The sequence below is a fragment of the Pistacia vera genome, unplaced genomic scaffold, assembly GCF_008641045.1.
Source record: "Pistacia vera cultivar Batoury unplaced genomic scaffold, PisVer_v2 Contig317, whole genome shotgun sequence".
NCBI lineage: Eukaryota > Viridiplantae > Streptophyta > Magnoliopsida > Sapindales > Anacardiaceae > Pistacia > Pistacia vera.
Window position 1 is genome coordinate 316,646 of NW_022196132.1, and position 12,526 is coordinate 329,171.

The 12,526-nt window shown below is 34.3% G+C and overlaps 1 protein-coding gene across 1 annotated transcript in view; it reads right to left on the reverse strand.

Annotated features, from left to right (window-relative positions):
* LOC116136537 (pentatricopeptide repeat-containing protein At1g12775, mitochondrial-like) overlaps nt 1-12,526 on the reverse strand; it is a 28,911-nt gene that overhangs the window by 14,152 nt on the left and 2,233 nt on the right. The window lies entirely within an intron of this gene.

The following is a 12,526-nucleotide window of genomic DNA, read 5'->3' on the forward strand; positions in this document are numbered from 1 at the left end:
CCACGTATACAGCTATTTTCTCCCCCATTTTTATCCAATTTTAGATGGAAAAACAAATTTCTTTAAGCGCATTCCTTCTAATGAAAACAAGAGAAGCAGCCTCACCAAATCTTGCCCTCCGCTCCATTTTCCTCTCTATTATTTCTCACCAAAAGTAAATTTCAAATTTTCAATCAATCCATTACACAGTGCTACCTAACCATCCAATATACGTTTAAATTGTCACAAAATAATTATTGTATATATATTGTTTGAATATGTTTGCTTGATGGGAGCTTCATATGATGGCTACAAACTCTGCATAGAATTTCTAACCACTAATCCTACCATCATTGACTGATATTCATCTTTTTCTACCATGATGATTCTTAATACAAAAAATTTTTATAAACAAAAAGCTGGATGTAGAAGACAATTCTTCTATCTTGGACATTTCTGCCATTATCAATTAATTGATTATTCCCTGTCACCTTTCTTTTTCCTTAGGTACTATAATTCTACTTTCTATAGTCCACATGACAATAAGATCAGAAAAAAAGATGCAACCACATAAAAATGCCAACATTCCCAATTTTAATAAAATTAGAAGTCTTGTAATATAGGTCCTAAGGATAATATAATTTGACTTCATACTTTCCAAGAAACCAAGGTATTGGAAATTCTATAAAATGCTAACAAAAAGAGTAAACACAATAACAATATAACGCGAAAGAAAAATTAAACAGTTGGTAAATATTTATATATGAATAAAGAAAGACATCAAAAACCAAAATGAAACATACTTCCAGGGAGACAATTGGTGAGTACCCAATATGTTTCTGCACAACAGTGCAATCAAATGTCCTGGTGTGTGTAGCTAATTGAACAAAGTAAAATGCCGATAGGGAATGGTTATCTGATCTCAAGCCCAACCTTGCATGTGTCGATTTGACAAGCAAGAAAACATATGAAACCAAACTAATAAGAAGTCTTATAAACTGTCCGCAATAAAAAGAAGAAGCAACTCAAGTTCAGATCCTTGTATCAGAAAATCCAAGATAGTAGTTATAAAAAAAGAAATACAGAGTTAGTCCATGCCCCTAATGCAGCAACACAAGAGAATATAAACAACACCATAATGAAAATAACATCAGAATCATATGTTTACCCATTTCAAGTTGTCTAGCATCCTTGTTTCAGTTATCAAATGGATGAATTGGTAAAAATAAGGTTGATGTTTGTTCTAATCATCCACTTATGTGTATGCATGAATGAGGTTGTGTGCGACTGGTAACTTATTTGCAGTTTCTAACAACTGGAATCAAATCAAGCAAGAAAGAAACAAGAACCAAGCCAAATTTTTCCCAGAATGCAATGTTTCACTATAATGATATTGTAAATGCAAAAGGCAATTCTAACATAACGAAATCAGAATGCAACTTTACCTTTGATATCCCAAGCCTTCCAATCTTAGAGATACAAATTCCCAGAACTTCATAGGCTTGAGATTAATGATGAAAAAAGCCTACATGTTAATTGAAATAAGAAATTTTTATTATGCACTGATCTTAGTTAAATAAATAAATAAATAAACATCCAGTAATGTCCAAAATATAGCCACCTTTTAAGCCATAAAAACCATTCATGAATCTAGGGCTTCAGCTGCATAGACATGAGAATGAGTAACATTCTCTGCATAGGTGAAGTCCGACATATTTTCACCATTTCCTAAAATAAACTAAAATGAGAAATCTTGTTACTTTAAAAAGATCAAATAAAACACTACATGCACCTAAGAAATACAAAACCAAATGCTATTTTAATACAAAGTTTATAGTTTCTTATCAAAAAGAATTTCTTAAAAAAAATGTACTTCAATATAATCAGGTTGTGATCTGGGGCAAATCCTAGAAACATAAATAATAAAGGTTTGGGGATAAAAGTAAAAAAAAAAAAATGGATAGACCACCCATTAGTAAGGTCTATAAGTTGAGAGGGCGTAATAGGCATTAAGGGCAGTTGGGTGTGAAGAATGTGAAGGAGAGTTTGTTACAGGCATATACACGTGGCTAAATAGAAGGGTTATTGAATTAGGGACAGTTAGTAAGTGTTACAAACAGAGAACTGATTGTAATATTTTTCATATTGTATTGACAAATTATACATCAATATATATAGGAAAATAAATAACTAATCTAGGAAATAAATATTCTAACTTCCTATTTTACAAATTTGTTCCTAATATGCATTGATTACAATCATAATATCCTATTATAGATTTATATACTTAATCATGCAAAATCTTACACTTAATCATGCAATATCTATAAGATTTTGCATGATTATCTACAACACTACCCCTCAAGATGGAGCATAGATGTTAATCATGCCCCGCTTGTTACAAATATAACCAATCCGAACCTTATTCAAAGCTTTAGTGAAAACATCTCCTAGTTGCTCTCCAGTCTTCACATATCTTGTAGAAATTAAACCTTGCTGTATTTTCTCACGAATGAAATGACAGTCAATTTTAATGTGCTTAGTTCATTCATGAAATACAGGATTAGAAGCAATATGAAGAGCGGCTTGGTTCTCACACCACAATTTTGCTGGCAAAGAGGCTATAAGACCAACTTCAGTCAAAAATTGATATATCCATATTACTTCACACACAGACTGGGCCATAGTCCTATATTCTGATTCTGCACTAGATCGGGAAACAACAGTTTGCTTCTTACTTTTCCATGAGACCAAATTTCCACCAATAAAAACACAGTAGCCCATAGTGGATCTCCTATCTATCTTGGACCCTGCCCAATCTGCATCAGAGAAGCACTAAATATTATTATGTCCATGATTTTCGTACAAAATACCATGTCTTGGAGCTCCTTTCAGATAACACAGAATATGTTCTAACGCTGCCCAATGGTCAACAGTAGGAGAAGACATGAATTGACTTACTACACTGACAGAGTATGCAATATCAGGATGAGTGACTGTTAGATAGTTCAACTTTCCAACCAGTCTTCTATACCTCTTATGATCTTCAAATAGTTCACCATCTTTGGTAAGTTGCGAATTAGGAAACATTGGCGTACTGCATGGCTTAGCACTCAATTTTCCTGACTCAGTTAATAAGTCAAGTACATATTTCCTTTGAGAGAGGAAGATGCCTTTCTTGCTCCTTGTTACCTCAACCCTTAAGAAATACTTCAACATTCCTAAATATTTTGTATGAAAATGAGTGTAAAGAAATGACTTAAGTAATGAAATCCCTGTAGTGTCACTCCCAGTGATGATAATGTCATCAAAATATACAACAAGAAGAATAATGCTAACTGCCGATTGTTTGTAAAAGACTGAGTGATCAGACTTGCTCTTTATCATTCCAAACTTTGCAACTACCTCACTGAACTTTCCAAACCAAGCACGTGGGCTCTGTTTCAAACCATACAACGATTTGCGAAGATGACAAACTTTCCCATACTCCCCCTAAGTAACAAATCCAGGTGCTTGCTCCATATAGACTTCTTCCTGAGGGTCACCATGTAAAAAGACATTTTTAATGTCTAACTGATGTAATGGCCAAGAATGAGTAGCCGCCATAGAGATAAATAAGCGAATAGAAGTCAATTTAGTCACAGGGGAAAAAGTGTCAGAATAATCCACTCCATAAGTTTGAGCATAGCCTTTAGCTACAAGACGAACTTTAAGCCTAGCCACTGACCCATCAGGATTTACTTTAACAACAAACACCCATTTGCATCCAATAGGTTTCTTTCCAGTAGGTAAGTCAACCAAGTTCCAAGTACCATTAACATCTAAAGCATTCATCTCTTCTATCATAACATCACGCCAACCAGGATGAGATAAGGCTTCATGAACAGTTGTAGGAAGAGAGACAGAGTCTAATGATGCCACAAAAGAACAAGAAGAAGATGATAGGTGATCATAAGAAACAAATGAAGAGATAGGATAAGTACACTGATTTTTACCTTTCTGAAGAGCAATAGGAAGATCAAGATCACTCAAGGTTGGATCCAACGACGAAGAGTCTTGGGTAGGACATGAAGTCTGAGTGTCTTCTTGACGAGGAACACAAGTATCGCGATCACTGGAGACTGGTTCTAATGATGAAGGGACTAGTACAGGAGGTTCCATCGACGAGAGTAGACAATGCGAAATGGAGGTATTGGACGGACATGTGGTGGTGCTAGAGGAGGAACAGTAGGTGGGGAAGCCTTAGGTGTGGGAGTAGCTGGTAGGGATGTGGCAGTATAGATTAGTAAGTCATCATCCTCCCCCTGACGTGTATAGGTAGATGAAGTAGGAAAAAAAGGGGTGTTTTCTAAGAAAGTAACATCAAGTGACACCAGATATCTATTAAGACTAGGACAATAACATCGATATCCCTTCTGAAGGCGAGAGTAACCTAGAAAAACACATTTAAGAGATTTGGGATCTAACTTGGTTACCTGGGGTCGAACATCACGAACAAAACAAGTACTACCAAATATCTTTGGGGTAATAGGAAACAAAGGCTTAGACGGGAAGAGAACATTGTAAGGAGTATAACCATTCAGAATAGAGGAAGGCATGCGGTTAATTAGAAAATATGCCGTGGAAACTGCATCAGCCCAAAACCGTTTAGGAACTTGCATTTGAAATAATAGGGCTCGAGCGGTTTCAAAAAGGTGCCTATTTTTCCTCTCGGCTACTCCATTTTGGGACGGTGTGTCAACACAAGAGGATTGATGAAGAATGCCATGCTGGCTCATATAAGACTGAAAAGAACTCGAAAAATATTTTTTGGCATTATCGCTTCTTAATGTTTGGACAGAAGTATTAAATTGAGTTTTAACTTCAGCACAAAAGGCACAAAAATGAAAAAACAACTCAGAACGATTTTTCATTAAATAAAGCCAAGTTACACGAGAGTTGTCATCAACAAAGGTAACAAAATATTTAAATCCAGGTTTAGACATAATAGAAAATGGACCCCAAACATTTGAATGAACTAATTCAAAAGGGACACTAGCCCGTTTATTGACTCTTGGACTTAAAGAAAGGCGGTGGTGTTTGGCAAATTGACATGACTCATAATCTAAGGAAGATAATTTATTAAACTGTGGACATAGTTTCTTTAACAATGGTAAAGAAGGATGTCCTAACCGACAATGCGCCTCAAAAGGGGTCGAAATACTGGAACATGCAATGGTTCTGGGCACCTGTGTATCAAGGATGTAAAGCCCTCCAGATTCATGTCCTTTACCAATAATCTGCCTCGTTGTAAGATCCTGAAACAAGCAATGATTAGGGAAAAATGAGATGCAACATTTAAGAGCACGAGTGAGTTTACTCACAGAAATTAAATTAAAAGCGAACTGTGGTAGACTCAATATAGAGGATAGGGAAATTAACGGAGTAGGGTTAACAAACCCAGACCCAAGAATACAAGAAGTTGACCCATCAGCTAAAGTAACATTAGACGAGGAATTATGTGACTGATATGATGAAAAGAGACTAGGATTACCTATCATATGATCTGTGGCACCAGAATCAATGACCCATTTGGAGGATGAGGAAATAAGACATGCATTTGGTTTACCTGACTCAGCGAGAGCAGTGATGGAAGTAGATGAGGACTTCAATGATTCTTGATATTGAGAAAACTTGGCAAACTCATCAGCTGAAATCATAACCTTCTTCTCAAAAGTATCAATAACGGCAACATGAGCTGACTAAGGTTTCTGGGCCTTATTTTGCAACTTTCTGCAGTGCGCTTTGTATGACCAGGTTCATGACAATAGTAGCACACAATCCCTCCTGACTCTTGACTCCGATTCTCATGATAATTCGAACCCCTTCCTCTATTATTGCTCCTGTTATATGAACACCCGGTGTCATGATTCTGACTTACAAGAGCACTACTTGATTGAACAGATGGAGTGCTTTCTGTGCGAAGAACCCTAGTAAATATGTCTTAGAGGGAGGTGATCTCAAAACTAGCAAGAACTTGAGATTTAGCTGATTCAAACTTAGAAGGGAGTCTAGCTAGGAAACTCATAATTGCCATTTTTTCTCTTTGAGCTTGTTGAACTTTCACATCAGCACTCACTGGTAGAAAAATGTTAAGTTCTTCATATATCCTTTTAAAATCCATAAAATAGGCCGTAAGAGACCTATCTTGTTTCTCAGCTCGATAAAAAGCTTTGCATACATAAAAAATACGAGAAACATTCCCTTTCCCAGAATACAAAAAATCTAGATAGTCCATCAATTCCTTCACATATTCATAATGATTAATTAAACCAAGTACCTCACTGTTGATGGAGTTTCGTATCTACAAGAACAATCGGGCATCCTCTCTCAATCATGTTTGCTTTGAATTATCTTCAGACGAATCTTTGGGGAGATGATCATCTTTACCAATGCTTCGCAGATAAAGACGAATTGTCTTACTCCAATCAAAATAATTATCAGACCCATTAAGCTTATGTTCTGTAATTTTTGACATTACAGGAACCATATCAATTATAGACTTATAGTCATGGTAAAAAGACGAAAATAGCCAACAAAAACTCTTCAAAGAACAAACTCTACACCAATAGAAACCAACAAAACTGATACCAACAGAAACCAACAAAATTGTTCTGACCTGGCTGAGAGACTGAGGAACTAATCACACAGAATTGCCGGAAATAACAAGACGAAGCCGGGAAGGGTGATCAGAGTTCAAGGAATGGTCGATTGGTAGAAGAGGCTTCTTCCTAGGTAGGCGGTGAGAAAAAAACGGCCACTCTCCAGGGTGACTCACAAATAATGCTCACTTGGGTAGAAAAGAAAAAAAAAACGAATTGAAAAAAAAACAACCTAGAATTGCTCTGATACCATGTTACAAACAGAGAACTGATTGTAATATTTTTCATATCGTATTGACAAATTACACATCAATATATATAGGAAAATAAAGAACTAATCTAGGAAATGAATAATCTAATCTAGGAAATAAATATTCTAAATTCCTATTTTACAGATTTGTTCCTAATATGTATTGATTACAATCCTAACATCCTATTATAGATTTATACACTTAATCATGCAATATCTGTAAGATTTAGCATGATTATCTACAACAGTAAGAATAATTAGTATAAAGCTAGAGAGAGAGTGAGAGGGAGTCATTAAGTACTTTCTTGAAGGGTTTATCAATGGAGGTCCCTAGCTCCCGGAATTGCTAGGAACTATCTTTGTTTTCTATTATCGGTACTGTGTTGGGTCCTTTGGGCTCTTCAGGTTTTGTTTACTCTTTTGCTGAATTAATATAAGTTTGTGGAGTTGCTTTTTCTCTGTTTTGGTGGTTTTGTTGGTGTAGAATTGAACGATTTTGACAGGAGTTTCCATAAAAAATGAATAAAGTTCAAAAAATTAAAAAGGTCTATTATTGTAGTCAAATATCATCAAGTATACTTCAAATACAATATTTCCATCACATTTGACAACTTACAGAAAATTCTGCATAAAACAAAGAAAAAATAAGTTAATCAGACATAAAATATCAAACCTTTGCGCAACCAGATTTGGCCAAATTCACTAGAGAAGGCACAAACTATTTATCTCCTGGTACAAAAACATTGCTAGGATGAAGAGCATATGTCAGAAGACCATCCATATTGTTAGCAAACAGAACTAGAGCTTCTGCTTGAGCCTTAAGGTCACACATCATATATCCTGAAACTGTTTCAGGTATACATCAAAAGATCAAAGTATGATTAGACATGTCAGAAGAACATTTTATAAGAGAAATGCAGTAAGCAAAAGAACTTACTTTCCAATGGCATGTTAAGGATTCATCTCCATTATAACTATCCTCCTTCTTTTCTGAAAACCTTCTCTGTTTTAGTTTCTTCTTTTCTCAACTTGTTGTAAATTTTGCAACAATGTGTTAGTGAATCAAGAGTAAATAGTATCGGGGCAGATAATTAACAGTGTAAATCATGTAGAAATGTCTAGAGCTCCGATCTGAATCGGCAGAAATCATTGTCGTATACAATAAAGTGTATTACTAAACATTCTTTGCCCAGTAACTAAAACAAAGCCTTTCCGCAGTTGGTTGAAGCTTTTGCAGTTTTATATTCAAATGCTGTCAAATAAAGGTCTCCTCATAAGGATTCTGCTCTGAATAAAGTTGACAACTCGCTAAATCTTTGTCATGCAAACTTCAAAGTGGCTTTTGGATCAGAAATTGAGGAAGCTGGTTCAAACATTCACGATAATTTTCGTCCTTCAATAGTAACTGCATGACTAAGGACATTGTACATTCAGTAGGCTTCACATTTCTCTTCACCATCTTATGAAGGAGTTCAACAACTTTTGTACCTCATTATTCTTGAGGAAACCAAACATAATCGTAGTAAACGTGAATACATTTGGAACACAACCTTTTTCCTCCATATGTGACAGCAACTCATTTGCCTTTTCTAGTCATCCATTTTTACAAAGCCCATTGATCGAAATCTTTCCACTGCTTCCAAAACACAACCATTCTTGCAAAGTCCATCAATGAATTAGGTATAACACCATTAAATTGCATCTCATCAACTAATTTTCGTGCATGTTTTACCTCAGCTTTAAGAAAAAGGCCAGTTAACAAAGTGTTATACATAATCACATCAGGCTTAATTCGTTCTGAAATCATCTATCGATAAAGGATAAGAGTTTTATTGACTTTTTTGTTCTTGCAATACCAATTGATTAAAGTATTGAAGCAAATAACATGAGGTGTATACCCCTTTCTAGTTGTAGAAGTAAACAACTCCCTTGCGTCACCAATTCTTCCTGCCAAGCAATAACCATTTATTAAAATGTTGTAAGTATAAATGCAAGGATCAATACCTCTTTGAATCCTTAGTTCCAACTACCTATTTGCTTCGTCTAATTTCCCTTTCTGGCAGAGTTCATTTATGACCACATTAAACGTCATCACGGAATGCTGCACACCTTAATTCAGTATCACAATAAATAAACTTTTACCCTTCTCCCAATCACCCACACAACACAAACCATGAATTAGAGTGGTATAAGTGACTGCGTTTGGACTAATTCCTGAACCCTTCATTTCCAAAAGTAATTGTCTAGCCTTCTCATTTAATCCATCCTTACAAAGACCATCAATTATAGTATTATAAGTAACAACATTCGGTCTACAACCAACAGCAACCATTTTCATAAACAACTCCCTTGAATCCATAATCTTTCTCTCTACACACAGACCTTTAATCAAACAATTAAAAGTAACAACATCGGGGCTGAAACACTTCTTCAAAATCCCCCCAAAAACCGTAAAACCATCCGAAACCCTTTTGATATTACAGAAGCAATTTATCAAAATGTTAAAAGACATTAAATCTGGAGACAGCCCAGTTGAATTCAACCTCTTATAAAGCGAAATCACTTTATACTAATGCTTCTTCTTTGCAAGTGCACCAAACAATATGTTGAATGATGACATTGGAGAAATGGGTTGGGAATGAATCATGTAATCAAAAAAGTAAAAAAACTTCACTTAGAGTGAAGTTACCTGATCGACAATTTTCTTTGAGGAATTTAGCAAGTGGGTTATGCTGAGGGGTTTTTTGGGAATAATATAAAAGTTCATTTTGGGTGCTTGAAGTCGTGACATTCTGCAATGGGGCCCTGAAAGCCATGAATTGAAGAGGGTTTATGTGGGTTTTGTTAAGCTTTTTGTAAAGGGTAAGGTGAGGAGTAAGCACAATGCAAAATGCAATCGCCATATGAGTTGAAAGAGAAAAACGTTTTTGATTTCACGAACAACCCTTAATTTTTGTAATATTACCGAAACTTCATTATTTTGAAAATTGTTCATTTATCACCCCCTTCAATTAACTGCATAGAGGTTAAAAATGGAAATTTACATTAAATTTGATTAAAAGATATTATTCTGTTTATGGATTGTTGCTTCAACTTTGTTTTCTTTTTGATAAATTTTATCACACAATCAAATAATATAAATTAAAAATTTTGAAGATTTGTTTTTGGACTTTCTAGAATTTATGTAAATGGTGGTTTATTAACATGTCAAATTTATCAAAACATTATAAAGCTGACTAATATTAAAACAATGTTCTATATAATTTATTTCACTTTTAGTTTTCATATAGCTTAAAATTTTGTAAAATATTTATGTCAAAATTTTAATTTAAAAAATCTTATCTAATGTTTAGAAAACCGGACCGAGCCTTGACTCTATCAAAGGCCTATTCATGGTTTGATCGATCGGTATGTCAGCAACAAAAATATTTTTTAAAAATTATAAATTAGTATTTTAAATGGTAGTATATTATAAAAATGTCTCTAAAAAAAATAATTAGTCCCTAAAAATACAAATTAATGCCTAAAAGTTTGAAATACTAAAAATACCCTTAGAAAATTACATTAACCCTTACAGATTTAAAATGTAAAAAAAACCCCCTATAACTTGAACCGGACCAAAGAGGTTGTCAGTTCCCAGTCCGACCAGCCAGTCCAATTCGATTTTCAGAACATTGATCTTATCCCATTTACTATTATACTGTTACATATTAATACAAAATTTGTGGGACAGACATGTGCACTCAATACTACATGCCAACATTTGTGATGTGCTCGTCTAAGTGATTATAGAAGATCGCACATGAACAAGTCCCATTGAAAAAGCATCATTGAAATATTAAAAAAATAAAAAAATAAATAAGGCTTCAGATTACTCATAACAGATTCACTATTTGGCATCCATGAAATGAAAAGAAGAGCAAAGAAGTCAAAAGCAAGCTCCACTTGCATTCACCATATTCTAATTGAGGTTGTCTATGATATTTTAAAAATTATTTTACTTAACTAAATGGCACTTCTATATAAATCATCACTTGAAACCTTTTGGCAAAAAAAGTTGAAAAATTGACATTTTGTCACTCTTATACAAAACTAGTTTTCTAGCTTGCCCTTAAAGTACCAATAGTTTCACTTCAATATCTCCATTTTTTGAAAGGAAAGCTATATGCATTCTAACAATATTGTTACCTTAGTGAAGTCATCATCCGACAACTTGCTAATTGATATCTCTCTTTGAGTATTCGAAACACGAACGAGGATTTATGCGTTATGCTTGTGGTTCTCTTGGTGCCTGTAATTATGCAGCTTGTCAAAATAATATAAAGATGGAATTAACTTTAAAATTTCATTTATGCAAATGAAAATGTAAATTGTGTAGAAAAATATCAATCAATGACTGCTTAAAAGACAATTCACATCTATGTTGAGAAAATCAGCTATAAGCATTTTTCTCCAAATGGTCACTTTGGTCAAATTTTACTCTCACAAAACTTCCAATTACTTTAGCATCACTGGCTTTAGTAGCTCCACTAAACTCTTCCTCAGGTAAGCAAGTTTGACGTTTTCCGAGACTATAGACGTGAAACAACTTTTTTGCACAATAACAACTAATCCAGAGGAAAATCATGCCATGAAAGAGGGATTTTAGTTTTGAGCCTCTTCTTGCTATTTGTTATATATAACCAGAAAAAAAAAAAAAAAAAAGCATCTATGATATTATTGGATTATCACATCATCCGTAACATGACATCATCGATATCAAATGTTTGGGTGGATTTTAATCTATCTACCCGTGGGAATGTGTCAACACATGAGGCTTAGGCCATCAACTTTGAATTGTTTCTTACCTAAGCTAGAATGAATGAAGTTATAGTTAACCAAAAAGCAACACAAGCCAACCCGTTTATATGAGTGATCAAATGCATAATCTTTTTTGATAAATTTTACAGACCTAAAGAAATGAATTTTGGAATCAATTTGTAATGATTTTAAAAAGATTTTTATCTATTTTTTTTTTTCAAAATTTTGTAATAGTGCCATATTCAATTTGTCACAAGAATTGGAAAACTAAAAAGTTTCAACAGTAGAATAATATGATTTACATGACATCTCAAATATAGTTTTCTTACACCCATTGCAGTGTACACCAATATTTCTATTTTCTCTCTAATGAATCTCTTACTGTACACAAGATTTGATGACAGTAATAAATTACAGGAACCAATCAATTACAGAAATTTTTCTGGCAAGTGTAATCAAACAATGACCATTAAAGACCTTTATGCGCTTTATCATCTGGTACCTTTAGAAGGCAAGCAACTTTACAGAACCCAACATGATATCTATACAGAGATTCTTCATTCACTTCTGGTTTCATCTCATTATTAGAAAGTTTCAGCCTTCTTAGAGCCCATTGCATTGCCCATATGGCCATTGGACACATGTAACATAGTACTCTTAAACCATCACCGGTAGTCCAAGCTTCTAGAGTTTGGTCAGAGTAACTATGAAGAATATAGCAATATGTCAGTGAATCAGGAACAAATAATTCTGGCGCAGATAATTCTCAGTGTAATTATGCAGAATGAATAGTTTCCTATTGGAATCGGAAGAATATATCCTAAAGGGAGTAACCTGGAGAGTAAAAATATTATCT